Raw genomic sequence first — 22,535 nt, 5'->3', positions numbered from 1 at the left:
GGTCAGCTGATATTCCTCTACAGCAACAAATGAATCGTAATGTATAGTCTCTTTTGAGTTTTATAAAATTGAATCATTTTCTTTACTATGTACATCATCTTTACAAAGACATAAGTAAATCAACACTATAATGTCCTCTCAATAGTAGTTACTTGCTTAACAGACTTTATTATAAAGCAGGGAATAGAGGCGCCAACTAGATTTTTATCTAGTAACACCCTGTTCCATCTACTTTTGGCAGTCTGGATCCAAAATGTTTCATCAACGTCCTATTGACATGTGTTGTAACACCAGGTCAATGTGAATAAAAAGAAATCTTCCTAGAAATGTCATTTTTGTTTAACTTATCTCTAACAAGAAAGTAGTTAATCATTCTTTAATTAAGTCAGGAGTTTTTAGCTGTGCTAAGGATAGAAATTATCCAGGGAATTCAGATGAATGTATGGTTTGTTCTTGGGAAGATATTATACAATTTTTCCAACCCAATATGTGTTTTTCCTCAGAGTAATTGTTGGACAATTGTTACAATTAGCAGATTGACAGCAAAAAAATCAGCTCTTTGGTGCAACTAATATCAACAACCTGCTACAAAATGGAATAACATCTATTTTTTGTGCAAATTCCAATGACGCATGAAATTATTCTCCCATCACAAAGGGTAAGAGTGAATGTTCAAATTTTCCATCTCTGTACAGGTATCATCAATCTCTTCTTTGCCACAAACAATAGCACAAAGACAGATGTGGGATCAACATTTAGACTAGAGTGATCCCACTTGTGTAGTACGAGAGATAGAGTGGCCTATAGGAAGTTAAATTAGTCAACATTCTGAGGTGAATTTGAATCTGGAGGGTATGCAGGTTTTTAAACTGTATGTGGGGAAGGACGATAAAGTGAAAGTCATCAAAGTAAGCATATTGGGAGAATTGATTCCAAGTCATGAACTTCAAAATTTAACAGAAGTGCATTAGACTGCACACATGTAACCTGCTTAAGAGAGACAGGTTAATTAATAGTTTATATTAATTGAACAGAGCAATGTTCAACTCATTTTCAGACTTTACAGCACATTGATGGGTTCTCCAGGCTTCTGGGGGCACCCTCGTAGCCTCAGAAGAGGTGGAGGTAGACTGCTTACATCCTTGCTCTGAATGGTGAGATACAATTGATCAAAGTCCACTGGGATTTCAAATCTGTGAGGGCTTTGTTAAAGGCTGTCCCTACTATAGATATGCGTGATGATGTAGTGTGGTTTTCTAGATGGTCACCCACTTAATATGTACCACAGAGAATTGGCTTCTTATTGATATAGATGTACTAAAATTTATTACATGTAAACATGTATATTAATAGGGCATCCCAGACTAATGTACAAAGTTTGAGTAAAATGCTTATATGAAGGGCTTTTGCCCGAAACGTCGATTTCGCTGCTCGTTGGATGCTGCCTGAACTGTTGTGCTCTTCCAGCACCACTGATATAAAATGCTTATATACCTACATCGTTGACTGTCCAACTTACTGCTCACTGACTGACTGGCTGCTTACTAACTAATTAACTATCTCAGAGAGGGTGCAGAATACTCTGAAAGAGGAGAGGGACCAGCAGGAGGCCATTGTACACATTGGAACGAATGACATAGGAAGAGCAAAGGATGGAATTCTCAGGGAAGAATATAGGAAATGAGGCAAGAATTTAAAAAGTGGGTCCTCAAGGGTAGTGATATCTGGATTACTCCCAATGCCACGAGCTGGTGAGGGTACAGCAGATGAATGTATGGCTGAGGAGCTGGTGCATGGGAGAAGGTTTCACATTTTTGAATCATTGGAATGCCTTCTGGGGTAGAAGTAATCTGTACAAGAAGGATGGATTATACTTGAATTGGAAGGAGACTAATATCCTGGCTGGGAGATTTGTTAGAGCTGCTCAGGAGGATTTAAACTAGTAAAGGAGGGGGTGGGACCAAAGGAGATAGTGAGGAAGGTGATTAGTCTGACACTGGTACTATTGGGTAAAAGAGTAAGTCAAATAGTTTGAGCAGGCAGGAACAAAGTAGAGAACGAGGTAGGAATGATAAATTCAACTGCATTTATTTCAAGGCAATAGGACTAACAGGAAAGGCAGATGAACTGAAGTCATGTTAAGGAACACTGGACTGGGATATCATAGCAATTACAGAGATGTGGCTCGGGGATGGACAGAACTGGCAGCTAAATGTTCTAGGGGACAGATGTTATAGGAAGGATAGAAAAGGGGGAAAAGGAGAGGGTGAGAGTGAAGTTTTTGATTAGGGATAACATTCCAGAGGCAGTTAGGGAGTATATTATTGGGAATACATCCAGGGATGTTATTTGGGTGGAACTGAGAAATAAGAAAGAGATAATCTCCTTATTGGGATTATACTATAGACACCCCAATAGTCAGCGGGAAATTGAGAAACAAATTTGTTAGGAGATCTCAAATATCTGCAAGAATAATGGGATGATTATGAATTTAACTTTCCAAACATTGACTGGTACTGCCATAGTGTGAAGGGTTTAGATGGAGAAGAATTTGTTAAGTGTGTACACGAACATTTTCTGATTCAGTATGTGGATGTACCTAATAGAGAATGTGCAAAACATGTCCTACTCTTGGGAAATAAGACATGGCTACTAACTGAGGTGTCAGTAGGGGAGCGCTTTGGGGCCAGTGACCCTAATTCTACTAGTTTTAGAATAGCGATGGAAAAGGATGAACCGGATCTAAAAGTTAAAGTTCAAAATTGGAGGAAAGCCAATTTTGACGGTATTAGGCAAGAACTTTCAAAAGTTGATTGAGGGCAGATGTTCACAGGAAAAGGGTTGGCTGGAATATGGGAAGCCTTCAGAAATGAGACAATGAGAGTCCAGAGACAGTATATTCCTGTTAGGGTGAAGGGCAAGGCTGGTAGGTGCAGGGAATGCTGGATGATGTGAAAATTTCAGGTTTTGATAAAGAACAAGAATGATACATATGGTATGTATAGACAACAGAAATCCAGTGATTCCCTCGAAGAGTATAAAAGCAATAGCAGTATACATATAGACATAGAGGTGTACAGCACAGAACAGACAATTTGGTCCAACCCGTTCACGCCGATCAGATACCTTAATCTAATCTAATCCCATTTGCCAGCATCTGGCCCATATTCCTCCAAACCCTTCCTAGTCATACACCCATCCAAATGCCTTTTAAATGTTGCAATTGTACTAGCCTCCACCACTTCCTCTGGCAGCTCATTCCATGCACACACCACCCTCTGTGTGAAAAAGTTGCCCCTTAGGTCCCTTTTAAATCTTTCACTTCTCACCCTAAACTTATGCCCTCTAGTTCTAGACTCCCACAACCCAGGGAAAAGACTTTTCTATTTATCCTATCCATGCCCCTCATAATTTTGTAAACCTCTATAAGGTCACCCCTCAGCCTCCGACGCTCCAGGGAAAACAGCCCCAGCCTATTCAACCTCTCCCTATAGCTCAAAACCTCCAACCCTGGAAACATCCTTGTCAATCTTTTCACAACATTTTTGTGATAGGAAGGAGACCAGAATTGCACGCAATATTCCAACAGTGGCCTAACCAATGTCCTATACAGCCGCAACATGACCTCCAACTCCTGTACTCAATACTCTGAGCAATAAAGGAAAGCAAACAAAATGCATTCTTGACTATCCTATCTACCTGCAACTCGACTTTCAAGGAGCTATGAACCTGCACTCCAAGGTCTCTTTGTTCAGCAATACTCCCCAGGACATCACCATTAAGTGTATAAGTCCTGCTAAGATTTGCTTTTCCAAACTGCAGCAGCTCGCATTCATTTAAATTAAACTCCAGCTACCACTTCTCAGCCCATTGGCCCATCTAGTCAAGATCCTGTTGTAATCTGAGGGGGTGCACAGATGGGGTTTTGATAGTGCGTGGGGTGGACAGTTTGTGGGGTTGAGGGTGGATGGGGGCGGGGGGGCAGGTTGGATATGATTGGGGGTGCAGGGTGGGGGCAGCTGGAGGTTGGGGGCGTTGTGGGTGCAGACAGATTTTGGGAGTGGAGTGGGAGCGGGCGGGGGGTAAGCTGGGTTGGACGGGATTTGGGGAGCAGGGTGTGGGCAGACAGGGTTTTGGCAGGGTGGGGGTGAGGCAGACCGTGTTTGGGGGGTTGGGGCAGACAAGGTTTGGGGAGTGGGGGTGGTGGGGGAGCGGACAGGGTTTGGGGCAGACGGTTTTGGGGGGTTGGGGGCAGGGTGGGGGGGGGAGGACTGTGGGGGGCAGGAGGGGTAGGAAGGAGGGGTTTGGTGGCGGATGGGAGTTGGGGACGTGTGGGAGCAGAAGGAATTTTGGGGGCGGGGTGGGGCAGACGGGATTTGGGGAGACGGGGTTGGAGCAAGCGGCAGGGTGGGGTGGGGGAGGACAGGTTTTGGGGGTCAGGGTGGGAACGGATGGGGTTTGGAGGGTAGGGTGGGGGTGGGTGGGGGGTGGATGGTGATGGGGGCAGACAGGGTTGGGGGTGGGCAGTGGACAAACAGGGGCTCGCGCGCAGTGTGCTACTGCTTCATCTCCTGAATGGGGAGCAGACTTCACAGAAAACTCTGAGCCCCAGAGGAAAACAATTAACCGAATAATCAATTATCCGAGCGAAATAGTGCCCACCCATCTCATTCGGATAATTGAGGTTCCTCTGCAGATCATATCCACTCCTCTGCCCTCATCAATCCTTTGTTACTTCTTCAAAAAACTCAATCAAGCTTGTGAGACATGATTTCCCATGCACAAAGCCATGTTGGCTATCCCTGATCAGTCCTTGCCTTTCCAAATACCTGTACATTCTGTCCCTCAGGATTCCCTCCAACAACTTGCCCACCACTGACATCAGGATCACCAGCTTATAGTTCCCTTGCTTGTCCTTACCACCTTTCTTAAACCGTGGCACCACGTTAGCCAACCTCCAGTCTTCCGGCACCTCACCTGCGACTATCAATGTTACAAATATCTCAGCAAGAGGTCCAGCAATCACTTCTCTAGCGTCCCACTGAGTTCTAGGGTGCATCTGATCAGGTCCTAGGGATTTATCGATTTTTATGCATTTTCAAGACATCCAGCACTTCCTCCTCTGTAATATGGCCATTTTTCAAGATGTCACCATCTATTTCCATGTCCTTTTATATTCTCCATGTCCTTCTCCTCAGTAAATACTGATGCAAAATATTCATTTAGTATCCCTTCCATCTTCTGCGGCTTCACATAAAGAAGGCCTTGCTGATCTTTGAGGCGCCCTATTCTCTCCCTAGTTACCCTTTTGTCCTTAATGTATTTGTACAAACCCTTTGGGTTCTCTTTAACCCTATTTGTCAAAGTTATCTCATGTCCCCTTTTGCCCTCCTGAAATCCCTCTTAATTATCCTCCTACTGCCTTTATACTCTTCTGAGGATTCAGTCGATCTCTGCTGTCTCTACCTGACACATGCTTCCTTCTTTTTCTTAACCAACCTTCAATTTCTCTAGTCATCCAGAATTCCCTATACATACCTTTCACCCTAACAGGGTCTCTGAACTCTGAATATCTGATTTCTGAAGGCTTCCCATTTTCCAGCCATCCATTTACCTGTTAACATCCACCCCCAATCAGCTTTTGAAAGTTCTTGACTCATACCGTCAAAATTAGCCTCCCTCCAATTTAAAACTTCAATTTTTAGATCTGGTCTATCCTTTTCTATCACTATTTTAAAACTAAAAGAATTATGGTTGTAGACGCCAAAGTGTTCCCCCAGTGACACCTCAGTCACCTGCCCTGCGTTATTTCTCAAGAGTAAGTCAAGTTTTGCGCCTTCTCACGTACATACATCCACATACTGAATCAGAAAATTCACTTGAACACACTTAACAAATTCTTCTCCATCTAAAACCTTAACACTATGGCAGTCCCCGTCTATGTTTGAAAAGTTAAAATCCCCTACCATAACCACCCTATTATTCTTACAGATAGCTGAAATCACCTACAGATTTGTTTCTCAATTTCCCCCTAACTATTAGGGGTATATAATACAATCCCAATAAGGTGATCATCCCTTTCTTATATCTCAGTTCCACCCAAATAACTTCCCTGGAGTTATTCCTGGGTATATCCTCCCTCTGTACAGCTGTCTTGCTATCCCTTAACAAAAACGCCACACCCCTCTCTTGCCTCCCTTTATATCCTTCCTGTAGCATTTGTATCCTGGAACATTAAGCTGCCAGTCCTGCCCATCCCTGAGCCATGTTTCAGTAATTGCTATGATATCCCAGTCCCATGTTCCTAACCATGCCCTGAGTTCATCTGCCTTCCCTGTTAGGCTCCTTGCATTGAAATAAATGCAGTTTAATTTATTAGTCCTACCTTGTCCCTGCCTGCCCTGACTGTTTGACTCACTTCTTTTCTCAACAATACCAGTCTCAGATTGATCTTGTTCCTCACTATCTCCCTGGGTCCCACCATCAAACCTTACTCGTTTTAAGTCTCCCGAGCCACTCTAACACACCTCACTGCCAATATATTAGTCCCCTTCCAATTAGGTGCAGTCTATCTTTCTTGTACTGGTCACTTCTATCCCAGAAGAAACTCCAATGATCCAAAGATGTGAATCCTTCTCCCATACACCAACTCCTCAGCCATGCATTCAATTGCTCCATCCTCCTATTCCTGCCCTCATTAGCTCATAGCACCAGGAGTAATCCAGATATTGCTACTCCGTTTTATATTCCTGCCTAACTCTCTATATTCTCCCTTCAGAATCTTATCCTTCTCCCTTCCTATGTCATTGGTTCCAATATATATAAAGACCTCCTTCTGGGCCCTCTCCCCCTTATGAACATTCTTCCCCCTCTCTGAGACATCCTCAATCCTGGCACTGGGGAAGCAACACGCCATTCTGAGTTTTCACGGCTGACAACAAAAATATTTGTCTGTGCATCTGACTAGACAGTCTCCTAACACAATTGACCTCTTGGAACAATAATGTGCCCCTTATTGCGTTAGAGCCGGTCTCAATACCAGAAACTTGGTTGTTCGTGTGACATTCCCCTAAGAATCCATCACCCCCTACATTTTCCAAAACATCACACTTGTTTGAAATGGGGATAGCCACAAAAGACTCCTGTATTACCTACCTACCTCTCTGACCGTTCGTGGAGTTAACCCATCTATGTGTCTGTATCTGCAACTTTTCTCCCTTCCTATAACTGCCATCCATCACACCTCCTTGCTTTTGTAAATTCCTCATTGCCTCTGACTGTCACTCCAACTGTTCCATTCAATCTGATAGGGTTCGCAACCAACGGCATTTATTACAGATATAATCTTCAGTAACACGTAAAGTCTCCCTGAACTCCCACATCCAACAAGAAACACATATCATGCTATTAAGGATGATTTTTGCTTCTTCCAATCTACAGACCCAGAAAATAGTACCATCTTATTCCTCTACAAAACACTACCCCAGGCCTGTTATATTAGATTAGATTATATGATATTAATACTTATGGATTACATTTTTAAGTTTAATCAAAATACATATTTCAATAAAACAAATAATCAAGAAAGAACTCACTCTGCTCACTATTGTATTTTTACAGCAAGGCCACAATTAAAATATTCACTTATCTGTCTCTATGCTGTGACCTCTCTCAAATAGGTTCCTCCAAGATCAGCTGTGAATTGCATTATTTAGGATTTCCTCGACACACTCCGAAATCCAGTGACACATGAATTCGACAGCAAATGCAGTAACAGCGCAGGTTCACTGCTGAGGCAGTTAGCAGTGTGGGTTTCTTTCTCTCTCTCCTGCACTGACCTGACCATATGCTGCCTGTTGTCTGCCCCCCTCCCTTTTAAAAGGGCCATTGTTTTGACATTTCTTCTCCAAAGTTACAAAACAATGCAACAGCATATAAAACAGTAATTGTTGCTCCAGGAATTAGAGGTACCTCATAAAAAGGAACAGCCTGTTACAGTCAGAAATTCTTCCTGTCCTTCATCTTGGATTAATCAGGAGAACAAAAAGGGGGCATGAGATAGTTTTGGCAATTAGGGTTAAGGAGAATCCAAAGGGATTCTACAAATACACTAAGGACAAAAGGGTAACTAGGGAGAGAATAGGACTCCTCAAACATCAGCAAGGCAGCCTATGTGTGGAATCGCAGGAGATGGAAGAGATACTAAATGAGTATTTTGCCTCAGTGTTTACTATGCAGAAGCATGTGGAAGGCACAGATTGTGGGGAAATACGATAACAACATCTTGAAAAATGACCATATTACAGAGAAGGAGGTACTTGATGAGGGCAGAAAAGTAGACGTGACCTATATGGACTACAGTAAGGCATTTGACAAGGTTCCTCATGGTAGACTGGTTAGCAGGGTTAGATCACAAGGAGTAGAGTAACAACTAGCTGTTGGGATACAGAGCTGGCTCAAAGGTAGAAGACATGGTGATTGTGGAGGGTTGCCTTTCAAACTAGAGGCCTGTGACCAGTGGAGTGCCACAAGGATCATGACTGGGTCTACTGCATTTTGTCATTTAAAAAAATGATTTAGATGTGAACATGGGAGGTATGGTTAGTAAGTTTGCAGATGACACCAAAATTGGAGGCGTAGTGGACAGCGAAGAAGGTTACCTCAGATTACAACAGGATACTGATCAAGGGGCTAAAGAGTGGCAGATGGAGTTTAATTTAGATAAATGTGAGGTGCTGCATTTTGTAAAGGCAAATCAGAGCAGGACTTATACACTTAATGATAAGGTCCTGGAGAGTGTTGGTGAACAAAGAGACAGTCATCCGAGACCAGAATTGAACCCAGGTCCCTGGTGCTGTGAGGCAGTAGTGCTAACCACTGAGCCACCGTGCCTTCCATGAAGCTTATGCTTTTTTTGGTGAAGTCCAAGTGGCATTGAGTCTTTTGTTGAGTGTCTCGTCACTCAGGCCTCATGTGTTTTCTCACTCTCTTACCTAACCTGCTTCATTAATTACCTACCCTCATCCTATGATGTGTCTCACATCTGATATCCACCCCATCATTGCTGACAGTTGCTCAGAAATGGCAGAGAATGGACACTTACTGACACCATTGCATGATGTGACTGTCTATATGTTAGCATACATAACATGTATCCCAGAGAGTAGGTTCTCATTGAGACAGATATCTTGGACGAACTATGTAAGTCAAGTAATGTGACATCTCAGACATTTTATGATGTCACATTAGTTTCCTGCCAGTGTTAGATGGATTAGTCACACTAAATTGCCCACAGTTTCCAGGGATATATAGGTTGGTGGAGTAACTATGGGAAATACAAGGATAGCATAGTGGGTTGAGTCTGTGTGTGATATTCTTCAGAGGGTCTCAGACATTTTGCGATGTCACCTAGTTGTTTTAAAGGCATAGTACCCTTCTGAAACCTGTGCAATAATACAAAATGGGCAGTGCAACATTACCCAGCAACTGAGAGAAGAGACACCCCCTTTACCACTAATAGGTGAGAAGTGGAGACACCAAGAGAACAGTCCTCATGTCTATGCATTCTTTTGTCACTATCATGCCCCAGCCAAATGCTATTATCGTCATGGTGATGGGCAACATTAAAATGAAGATCAGTGCAGCATGGTCATGCCAAGGCTAAAACACCTGTCTTCCAATTTAAGCTGACAGGTGTATTAGCAATTAGAATGTACATAGCCATCGTCAACACCTGCATAGTCTTCTTGGTAGCTGCTAACTGATATTCCATAGAGTTGGCTGTGGAATACCCATGAAGAGCACATCACTGCAAAGCACTGCAATAGCAGGGGCAGCTTCCTCAATTTGTTTGTTGCCAATATTTACTTCATATTAACGCTGGATGTTAGAGTATAAGTTGTATGATTAAGAGAGAGAGTAGACTGTTACAGTTCTAAATTTGTGCATTAAAAGTTTATTTTTGCTTGCTTAAACCTTTGGAGCCTTCTAACTGTATTACTTTGCTAAGTACCTGGGATCTCACACTTCATTGACATTTCTAAAATATGGGCCCAAGTCAGATTATAACATAAAATTTGGCTGGTTTTGTCTGGGAACATAGCAAAAGATATTTGGGGGATCAAAACTTGATGTCGGGAAAGTAGGAGTGCAATATTCAGGTGCACAAGTTCAAGTGGTGCACAGGAATAAAATCTCGGGGCTGCATTAGCTGTGGGAAACATTACTTCTTCTACTTTGTACTAATTCTAAATGGTTAATGGGATAGATGTACATAGTGATTGTATGAGTTCCCTGATTGGGGCTGTTAATCTGGTCCAATAAGGCAGCCCTGGCTGACAGATATAAACAAGAGGGTCAGACATCCTGTTCCCTCAGAGACCTGGCTCTGAGGGAACTGGAGCCATGTCAGGGATTCTCCACATGTCAATAAAGAGTGACTTGGTAACTGTGAAGTTATATCAGTGGTGATGAGAGCGGGATTGATGATTTAAGCAAACAAAAGCTCCTTCTAACTGAAACCTAACTGAACTTTCAAACAGGCACTACCACTGGCTCAAACATTAGAAAATGCAGCAAGTGGAGCATATGAGTTGCAGGTAATTCCAATGTAAATGCACACTCTCGCTAGTCCATTTGAGCTTGGGGAGCACCACTTGAGTGAAAGTGGTTTCGAGGACACATCCTGAACAAAGGGACTCTAGGTCAGCCCACAGCAAAACTCCAAAACAAAGCCAAGCCTCGGACAAAAGATTAATATCTTCTTCGGGATCCGGGCAGGCTGACCATGGTAGTTACTGCCAGTATGTGGACTCGAGACAGCAAAAGTGTCCCACTCAATGTAAATTGAGTAAGATAACTCATATCCAGGAGAGTGCACACTCTGAGAAGCCCACCTACATCTGGTTTGGGACAGTTAAACTGTTTAGTACCATCCAAATCAGAGCCAATCAAAATAAACGTCTGGTAAAATGGTTACCCAGTTCTAACGGAGGTTGATACCCGTGAACTGTGCCAGTGGATCAGCTCTCAAAAGTGTCTGCTCAACTGTGACCAAGTCCCTCAACATCCATGAAGTTATTGCGGATTATTACATCGAGATGAAGGCCTTAACCAGCAACCTAGCTGAGTGATGATGATACCTATCTTCTGAATGAAGCCTTTTGTTATGGTTACATCTTCTATCATGTGTTCCATCAGGACAGTCACCATGGTAACAATTACTTATCACCACGGTTTGCCTGCCTACATGTCTAGCTGTATCTGCTCCTTTGAGAATCTCACCTTATTCCAACATTCAATGCCTAACAGGGAAGGCAGATAAACTCAGGGCATGGTTAGGAACATGGGACTGGGATATCATAGCAATTACAGAAACATGGCTCAGGGATGGGCAGGACTGGCAGCTTAATGTTCCAGGATACAAATGCTTCAGGAAGGATAGAAAGGGAGGCAAGAGAGGAGGGGGAGTGGCATTTTTGATAAGGGATAACATTACAGCCGTGCTGAGGGAGGATATTCCCGGAAATACATCCAGGGAAGTTATTTGGGTGGAACTGAGAAATACGAAAGGGATGATCACCTTATTGGGATTGTATTATAGACCCCCCCAATAGTCAGGGAAATTGAGAAACAAACTTGTAAGGAGATCTCAGCTATCTATAAGAATAATAAGGTAGTTATGGTTAAGGAGAAAAGAGTAACTAGGGAGAGAATAGGGCCCCTCAAAGATCATCAAGACGGCCTTTGTGTGGAGCCACAGAAAATGGGGGAGATACTAAATGAATATTTTGCACCAGTATGTACTGTGGAAAAGGATATGGAATATATAGACTGGAGGAAAATAGATAGTGACATCTTGCAAAATGCCCAAATTACAGAGGAGGAAGTGCTGGATGTCTTGAAACAGTTAAAGGTGGATAAATCCCCAGGACCTGATCAGGCGTACCCGAGAACTCTGTGGGAAGCTAGAGAAGTGATCGCTGGGCCTCTTGCAGAGATATTTGTATCCTCGATAGTCACAGGTGAGGTACCGGAAGACTGGAGGTTGGCAAACGTGGTGCCACTGTTTAAGAAGGGTGGTAAAGACAAGCCAGGGAACTATAGACCGGTGAGCCTGACCTCGGTGATGGGCAAGTTGTTGGAGGGAATCCTGAGGGACAGAATGTACATGTGTTTGGAAAGGCAAGGACTGACTAGGGATAGTCAACATGGCTTTGTGCGTGGGAAATCATGTCTCACAAAGTTGATTGAATTTTTTGAAGAAGTAACAAAGAAGATTGATGAGGGCAGAGCAATAGATGTGATCTATATGGACTTCAGTAATGTGTTCAACAAGGTTCCCCATGGAAGACTGATTAGCAGGTTAGATCTCATGGAATACAGGGAGAACTAGCCATTTGGATACAGAACTGGCTCAAAGGTAGAAGACAGAGGGTGGTGGTGGAGAGTTGTTTTTCAGACTGGAGGCCTGTGACCAGTGGAGTGCCACAAGAATTGGTGCTGTGTCCTCTACTTTTTGTCATTTACATAAATGATTTGGATGCGAGCATTAGAGGTACAGTTAGTAAATTTTCAGATGACATCAAAATTGGAGGTATAGTGGACAGCGAAGAGGGTTACCTCAGATTACAACAGGATCTTGACCAGATGGGCCATGCGAGGTGCTGCGTTTTGAGAAAGCAAATCTTAGCAGGACTTATACACTTAATGGTAATGTCCTAGGGAGTGTTGCTGAACAAAGAGACCTTGGCGTGCAGGTTTATAGCTGCTTGAAAGTGCAGTCGCAGGTAGATAGGATAGTGAAGGAGGCGTATGGTATGCTTTCCTTTATTGGTCAGAGTATTGAGTACAGGAGTCGGGAGGTCATGTTGCGGCTGTATAGGACATTGGTTAGGCCACTGTTGGAATATTGCGTGCAATTCTGATCTCCTTCCTATCGGAAAGATGTTGTGAAACTTGAAAGGGTTCAGAAAAGATTTACAAGGATGTTGCCAGGGTTGGAGGATTTGAGCTATTGGGGGAGGCTGAACAGGCTGGAGCTGTTTTCCCTGGAGCGTCGGAGGCTGAGGGGTGATCTTATAGAGGTTTACAAAATTATGAGGGGCATGGATAAGATAAATAAAGTCTTCTCCCTAGTTTGTGGGAGTCTAGAACTAGAGGGCATAGGTTTAGGGTGAGAGGGGAAAGATATAAAAGAGACCTAAGGGACAACTTTTTCACGCAGTGGGATGGTACGTGTATGGAATGAGCTGCCAGAGGATATGTTGGAAGCTGGTACAATTGCAACATTTAAGAGGCATTTGAATGGGTATATGAATAGGAAGGGTTTGGAGGGATATGGACCGGATGCTGGCAGGTTGGACTAGATTGGGTTGGAATATCTGGTCGGCGTGGACAGATTGGACCAAAGGGTTTGTTTCCATGCTGTACATCTCTATGACTCTATGACTCTATTTTCACCTCTCGGTCCTAATCATCATTCTCAAGTACAATAATAAAAAATCCTCACCTAGACACCTTCACTACTTTTTCCTTCAGCCTTAACTTCTCATCCTTAGTGATTCAAGTGTTCATTTCAAATCATCATGCTCTCTCTCCTCTGAGCTTACTCCTCTCATCCTCAATAAATCTCTTTCCATGCAAACTCTTCTGCCCATGTTCACAGCCTCCTTGGCCCCTGACCTGTCCATCTTGTGGCTTTGCTAGTTCCACAGTGTCAATTACCCATAAGATCATGTGAAGGAAAATTCTGTTGATGCTGGAAATCTGAAAGAAAAAGAGAAAATGCTGAGGAACCAGCTTATCTGACAGCATCTGTGGAGAGAGAAGAACCAGAGTTAATGTTTTGAGGCCAAGAATCTTCTTCGGAAGTAGTTTCTGTTTGTGTTTTGCGCTAAAGGTAAGGCCATTCTAACTAATTCTTCCTTCTCTCACTCTCCACACACGTGCCCCTTTCCATACGTCGATGCTAACCCTTCTCTCTCCAGCCCAGGAAAACAAAGCTCATAATTTTCTCACAATTACACTTTCAGAGTTCCATCTGTCCAGGCTTTGGCCCTACATCTATCACAATATGCCGGCAGATAATTATTTTCTCCAATTCCGTCCCCCCCCCAACTCTGATCCACAATAAAAACATAGTTCTTTCTCACCCTAGCCATTCCCCTTGGTATGGTCCTTATCTCTGCTCTCTTCAGTCTATACTATAGGATGGACAATTGATTTAACTTTCCAATGCTGGACCTAGGTGGACCATATAAAGCAATATAAGTCCTGCTGTCTTCTCATTAACTGCTGTCTATTTCAGGGTCATCTTGTAATGCAAAAAAAAACTATGGCTTCTTTTCTCTCCTTCTTCTATCCTTCTTATTTGGTCCCTCCATCCTCAGTTCCAACAAAACTTTCAAGAAGGTCATGGATTTGTCAGTCACGAGGATCGAGACAATCTTAGTTGCTTCACCTCACCCCTCACCATCAGGCTAAGATTTGCTTAAAAGCCTCCTCATTTCTCCGGCCTTGAACTCTCATGCCCAATCCCAACTCATCTTGCCCATGAGACCCACTTCCTTCTTGCTTTCTCGATCCCATTCCAACCCAGCTACTCTCGAACCAGCACCTTCTCCTGGACTAGATACTAGGCAATATTCTTCCAGATTCCCTCTCTTTGGGTGTTGCCTTTCTCTCTATTAAATTGCCCAATGCCATCTCTCTTAAAAATCAACCTTTGATTCCATCACTCTTGCAAACTGCTGCTTTATCTCCAACCTCTTTTTCCTCTCCAAAGTCTTTGAACACATCGTTAATTCCAAATCTTTTGATGGAACTCCATGTCTGAATCCTTCCAAATCAGGCTTCAATTGCCCTGTACTCAAATAGCCCTTATCAAAGTTACAAATGAATCCTACGCTACTGTGACAGAGGTAAACTTTCCCTCCTTATCTTTCTCCATTTTGGTACAGTTTGTACACCCTCCTTTGCCAACAGTCATTCAACTAACTGGGCACTGTTCTCACCTGGTTCATTCCAATTTAGTTAATTATTGCCAGAGTAAAACTTATAATGGGTTCACTTCCATCTGGACCATTACCTTTAGTATCACCTAACCTTGACCTTGTGGTCTAACCTTGACCACAGTTCCCCCTTAATTTCTCACGTCTATGCTGTCCCTCATATGTTTTACATATACAGTGACCAGCTCTCCCAACCCATCCACTGTTTATCTAATGCTGAATGAGCAAGAATTTCTTCCAATAAAACTTGAGAAGACTGAAGCCATTTTTTTGGTCTCTTGCTCACCTTAGTTACTTAGCTACCATTTCTTTCCCTCTCTCAGGCAACAGTCTGAAACTAAAGCCTCAATTGTAATGACATACTTGATCCCAAGATGGGAGGGGCACAGTGGGAGCAAAGAATCATGGGTGAAGGCAAAGGAAAGGAGGGCACAGGGAGAGTGGGTCACAGGGAAAAAGGAACATGAGCACAATATGCGTACTATTCGTAAGACTGTCTATTCCTATGTCTATAACTCTGTTTCAGCTCTCGTTCTTTCATCCTTTTGTTACCTTTAGACTTGACAATTCCTGACTGGCTTCCCACAATCTACTGCATGTAAACTTGAAAGGTTAGTGTAGTTTAGAGGGATCGCAACATCTCTCTCTATTTGAGGTATAGCTTGAGGACATCACACCAAAACAAGCATGGAACCAGACAAGGGATAAGCCTTCAAGTTCATCAACAACTTGGTTGCCTCTACCTTGAACTTGAATTATCATCCATCCACCTATCAGCCCTGTATATTTCACTGGTTTCTGGTCAAGTAATGTCCTTATTTTAAAGTTCTGAACGTTGTTCTCGAACCTTCTCTTTGTCTTGGCTCTCCCTATCAGTATAATTTTTTTCATACCTATAAACCTCCCAAACATCTAAACATTTCTAATTTTTGCCTCTTAAACATCCTTAAGGATTCATAAGAACCTTGATAGGGTAAATGCAGAGATGATATTTCCCCTCATGGGAGAGCCTAGAACCAACGAGCATTGTTCCAGAACAAAGGGGCACCAATTTAGGACTGACATGACAAGAAATGTCTTCTCACAAGGCTGTGAGACTTGAACTCTTCGCTCTGCAGAGCTGTTGGACCAAAATCCTTGACTACATTTAAGGATGAAGTCGATAGACTCGTGACCAGTCGGGGAATTACGAGTTATGGAGAAAGAGCAGGAAAGCGGATGTGAGGAACTTGGGTCAGCCATGACCTATTGATGGCCAGAGTAGGCTCAAAGAGCCAAGCGGCTTACTTCTTTTCCTATTTCTAATTATCTTAGCTTGGATTTTATTCAATCCAGCATTGGTGTCTCAGTTGCTGATGCCCAAGCAATGGCATACCCGCCCTATGATTATCCGCCTCTTAACATCACTTTGCTTCTTTAAGATGTTCCTCAAAACTTACCTTTGTGATCAAGATTTTGGCCACCTTCCCTGATGTGTTTTCATAGAATCCCTACAGTATGCAAGCAGGCTATTCAGCCCATTAAGTCCACAATGACTTTCCAGAGAGCATCCCAAACAGACCTATCCACTATCCCTGTAACCCTGCATTTCCCATGGCTGATCCACCACACCTGCACATCCCTGAACACTATGGGCAATTTAGCATGGCCAATCCACCTAACTTGCACATCTTTGGACTATGGGAGGAAACTGGAGAACCCAGAGTAAACCCCTGCAGAGAGTGGGATAATATGCCAATTCCAGTATCATTTGAGGGCTATCTAGATTTCCAAAAGGCATAAGACAAAGACACAATGTGTTATCGTCAATATATTAGCATGGATAGAGAATCGGTTAATTAACTGAAAGCAAAGGGTGGGAATAAATGAGTGCTATTCTGGTTGGGAATCAATGACTAGTGGTGTACCTCAGGGATCAGTATTGGGACCACAATTATTCACAACTTACATAGATGGTTTGGAGTTGGGGACCACGTATAGTGTGTCAAAGTTTGCAGATGACACCAGGATGCGTGGCAGAGCAAAGTTTACAGAGGACTGTGAAACTTAGCAAAGGGACATAGTTTAAGTCAGTGAGCAAAGTCAGTGACAGCTGGAATACAATGTTAATAAATGTGAAGTCATCCATTTTGGTAGAAATAACAGTAAAAAGGACTATTACTTGAATATTAAGAAATTGCAGCATGCTGTTGTGCAGAAGGACCAGGGTGTCCTCATGAATCACGCAAGATTGGTCGGCGGGTACAACAGGTAATTAAAAAAGCAAATGGAATTTTATCCTTCATTGCTAAAGGAATTGAGTTTAAAAACAGGGAGGTTATGTTTCACCTGATGTATTCCCACTTGTAATTAGTTATTTTCGATTGACGTTTGATTGGACAGCCATCGCGGTGTGGAACATAATTACTCAAAACAGCTGGTGAGGCCATACTTGGAGGATTGCGTGCAGTTTTGATCTCCTTACTAGAGAAAGAATGTACAGGCAAGAGAGGGGGTACAGAGGAGGTTCACTAGGTTGATTCCAGAGTTGAGGGGGTTGATTTATGAGGAGAAACTACATAGACTGGGATTATATACATTGGAATTTAGAAGAATGAGAGAGGATCTTACAGAAATGTATAGAATTATGAAGGGAATAGATAAGATAGAGGTAGGGAGGATGTTTCCACTGGCAGGTGAAGCTAGGACAAGATGGCATAGCAAAGTTAGGGAGAGTATACTTAGGACTGAATTGAGAAGGAACTTTGTCACTCAGAGAGTTGTGAATCTATGGAATTTCCTACCCAGTGAAGTGGTTGAGGCTTCCTCAGTAAATGTTTTTAAAGCTAAGATAAATTTTATTTGAACAGTAAAAGAATTAAGAGTTATGGTGAGAGGGTGGGTAAGTGGACCTAAGGCAATGAAAAGATCAGCCATGTTCTTATTGAATGGCGGAGCAGGCTCAAGGGGCCTGGTGGCCTACTCCTGCTCCTTAATGCTGCAGACAGACAGTTGCCCTGGGGTATAATTGAACCCAGGTCCCTGGCCCTGTATAGCAGCAGTGATAACCACTGAGCCACCATGCTGCCCTGCTACATGACTCAGCATTATATTTTGATTTGTAATGCCCCTGTGAAGCCCCTTGAGGCATTTTGTTTCATTAAGGCTCAATATAACTAAGTTGTTATCGGTGGTAGTACTCTTGCATTCTCAGTTGTAATTAGGTATTTCCGATTGGGATTTGATTAGACAGCCATCACTGTGTGGAACATAATTACTCAAAACAACTCCCAAAGTTAAACACTAACCCCAGAACAAAGCAATATCTCACAGGAGTAATCTCTCCACGCTGCAGCCCACCGTCAATGCATTAGAAATTTCAGTTCACTTCAGAGTCCGTTATCGACTGTTATCCAAAGTATAATCAGTGAGATTGGCGGATGGCTGGTGTGGGGAATCTAATACAAACCATATCAGATTGGGTAGAGCTGAGAGCTAACACCAGATACAAAAGGTGGCTAACTGATCACATTTCATGTTAACTTATTTTGAGCCCTCGACAAGAGATATCAGTGTTTGTGAACAGAACAAGATGTTCATCAAATATATGAACTGCAGGCAGCTGGAAATATATTTGAGGCCAGCAGGAATCTTGCCATATGGTGTCTTAATAAGTGAACTATTAATTCTGATGGTCTGTGATATCATACAGCTCACTTAATTGGTCAGTCCTGTAACACAGTACTTGCCAACTATTATTCTGCACACAATAAAAATCAGGAAAGACTATTGGTCAGTTTGTGGAACTGCTTCAGGGATTAGTAATACTGAGGTTTCAATGGCAAGCAAATAAACACCACTCCTGTGCTCTCCTTTGTAACTGTACCGGACTCAAATCCTTTGCAGAGTAAAGAGAAAGGGTGATAGAATTTGCAGGAGAACCTTTCTAGCATGTCAGTCTTTCAGGTTTCAGGTAATGTAAATTGGTGTTTTCGTTTGCATTTCTGTCCCAGATACAGTCAAATCATGGGGTTAGCCCCACACTTGGACTCCTTTGAGTAGGTCTGGGCACCACACCTTCAGAAGGATATATTAGCCTTGGAGATAGTACAATATAGCTTCACGAGAATGATATCTGGCTTTTGGGGGTTACGCTATAAGAAGACATTATACAAATTAAAAATATTTTATCGAGAATTTAGAAGCTTAATGGGTGATCTGATTGAAGTCCTCAAGGAAAGGGATGGGTGGGTAAAGCCAAACTATGTCTACCGACTGAGGATTCTAGAAAAGGGGGCAATAGTCTAAATCATTCAGTAGCGATGTTAGGAAGCATCTTTACATAGGAAAGGTGGTAGATGTTTGGAACTCACTTCCAGAAACAGCAGTTGATGGTAGTTTTAAATCTGAGACAGGTAGTTTTTTTTTCTGTTAAGCAAGGGTTTTAAAGGATATGAGCCTTTAAAGGCAGGTATGTGGAGTTAGACCACAGATCAGCCATGATCTCATTCAGTGGCAGAACAGAATTGAGGGGCTGAACAGCCTGCTCCAGTCCTTGTAAATGAGTGTTAACCCAGGGGAATTAGGTTCTAGCAATAGTTGGTTTGGAGACAGAAGTGGAGCAAGAGCCTTCTTCGATGCTGCTAAAGGTTTTTTGCAAAGCCTTTTCCAAAGTCACAGTAATTGCTTCATTTGCAAAGTGTGGGAATTCCTTTTACATTTTTTCTGTATAACGTCTCTACCCTCAATCAACTTCAAGATTATTCTCTTGGTGAGATCTACAGTACCTTCCTATTTGCAAAACCTCCTTGCACACGTTCATACGTGTCCAGCTACAGTAAAAAAAAACGGACAAACTGACTGCACTCCAATTCTGACCTATATTGGATGACTGCTCACTTCCCAAAACAATGCATGGCCTTTCTGGCCGCCTTTTCCATGCTGGGTATTGGCATTGCACATCCATTCCACTATACCTCTAACCCCCCACTGACAAGCGAACAGCAAGTCCAGAACCTCGTGCTGGAAATAAGATAGTTTTCAAACCTTTCAATGTCCTGAAGATTTCTTTTTAATATTCATTCAAGGGATATAGATTGACAATCCCTAATTACCTCGGAGAAGCCAATGGTAAGCTGCCTTTTTAAACTGTTGCAGTCCTTGTGATGTTAGGAAGGGAGACCCAGGATTTTAATCTAGCAACAATAAAGAAATGGTAACATTCAAGTCAGATTGGTGAGACATTTGGAGGGTAACTTGGAGGAGGCATTCCCAAGCATCTGCTGTCCTTGGTCTTCCAGGTAGGAATGGTCATGGATTTGAAAGGTACTTCAAAAGGAGCCTTGATGAGTTATTTCAATGCACCCTATCAATGCTGCCACTGTATATTAGTTGTGAAGGGAGTGAATATTGAAGGTGGTGGGTAAGGTGCCAATGAAGCAGGTTGTGTCCTGAATGGTGTCAAGTGCTGGACCGGTGATTGGGGAAGACAGGAGGTGAGTTACATGCTGCAAAATGTATTGTCTCATCCCTGGACTTGCAGCCATAGCATTTGCATGGCTCATCCAGTTCAGTCTTTGGTTATTGGTAACCACAAGGGTATTGGTAGTGGGGGATTTAGTGATGGTAACACCACTGATTGTTGAGGATGGTAAGATTTTCTCTTCAAAGAGATGGTCATTGCTGGACACAAATGTTATTTGCCACTCTTAGCCTAGACCTAAAAGTGGATCAGGTCTTGTTGCATATAAATAATAACTGCTTCAGCATCCAAGGCATTGCAAATAGTACTGATCATTGTGCAATCATCAGCAAGCATTTCCACTTCAGACCTTAAGAAGTAGAGAAGATCATTGATGAAGTAGTTGAAGATGTTTTGGCCTAGAGCATTATACTGAGGAACTTATGGCGTGATGTTCTGCTGCTGATATTGACCTCCACAAGACAACTGCACTCAATCATAGAAACATAGAAGATAGGAGCAGGAAGTAGGCCATTCAGCCCTTTGAAACTTGCTCTGCCATTCAATATAATCATGGCTACTCATCCCGATCAGCATCTTGATTCTATTTTCTCCCCATACACTTTGATCCCTCTGTCCTAAAGAACTATATCAAAACTTCTTTTTGAAACTTCTTTTTGTCACACGACCTTGCTGTCAAGGGCAATCAGTTGCATCTCACCTCTGGAATTTGGTACTTTTGTCCATGTTTGGACTGAGACAGTAATGAGGTTAGGAGCAGAACCCAACCTGATCATCAATGAGCAAGTTATTCCTTTGCAAATGCTGCTTGCTAAAATTATTGGTTTATCTTTACTTCACTCAGTTGAGGATCAAATGTGGAGTGATAGGATGGCAATTGGCCAAGGTAGATTTATCTTTCATGCACAGAATATCCCTGGGCAACTTGTAAGCATCATGGGTAGATGCCTGTGTTGTAGTTGTACTGGAACAGAAGGCTACAGTACAATTGCGGTCGAAAGGTGTGGCACTGGAAAAGCACAGCAAGTCTGGTAGCATCCAAGGAGCAGGAGAATCAACATTTCATGCATTAGTCCTTCATCAGAAACATTCCTGATGAAGGACTTATGTTGATCACATCAATTTTTCTGCTCCTCGGATGCTGCCTGACCTGCTGTGCTTTTCCAGCAACAAACATTTCCACTCTGATCTCCAGCATCTGCAGTCCTCACTTCCTCCTATAATATAATTGCTAGATTATTGTCAAGTTCCATAGCCTTGACTGAATCCATTGCCTGAGCCATTTTTTGATATCATGTGGAGTGAATTGAATTGGTTGAAGACCAGCATCTGTGAGATTGGGAACTTTACAAAGAGACCAAGTTGGATCATCAACTCCCTGTATACCAACTTGTCACAGCCTCTGGTGGGTCTGTCTTGCTGGTAAGACAGAGCCAGTGATGGTGATGGTGATGTCTGGGACATTGTGAGTAAGATATAATATGTCTACACGTGTCTATGTGAAGCTGATGCTTGATTAATCTGTGAGTCAGCTCTCCAATTTTGGCACAAGTTTCCACCAGATGCCGGTGAGAAGGACTCACAGGGTCAACAGAATGGGGTTTGTCATTAATATTTCCAGCGACGAGATTGATGCCAATTTCATCCAGTTTCATTCCTTTCCTTAGACTTGTCTGCAGTTTGATATAACTGAATGCCTTGCTAGACTATCTCAGAGGCAGTTAAAAGTCAATCACATTGTTGTGGTTGAGTCACATGCAAACCAGACCAGGTAAGGATGGAAAAATTTCTTCTCTAAGAGGCATTTGCGAACCAGATGTTTTTTTTTCATAACAATCAGTTGTGGTTACTTGGTCACTATTAGGCTAGTTTCTAATTCCAGATTTTATTAAATGCACATGGCATCATGTGTGATGGCGAGATTTGAACTCATGGCTACAGAACATTAACCTGCGGCATTATTCGGTGACATTATACCACTGACCCCCACAATGTGCAACCTCAATTGGTGTGGGACCAGTTTAGTTCAACCTGCCTTCCAGCTTTTGGATAGCTGTAAATTG

This window comes from Hemiscyllium ocellatum, chromosome 18 (genome assembly GCF_020745735.1).
Source record: "Hemiscyllium ocellatum isolate sHemOce1 chromosome 18, sHemOce1.pat.X.cur, whole genome shotgun sequence".
NCBI lineage: Eukaryota > Metazoa > Chordata > Chondrichthyes > Orectolobiformes > Hemiscylliidae > Hemiscyllium > Hemiscyllium ocellatum.
This window is presented reverse-complemented; position numbering follows the sequence as displayed.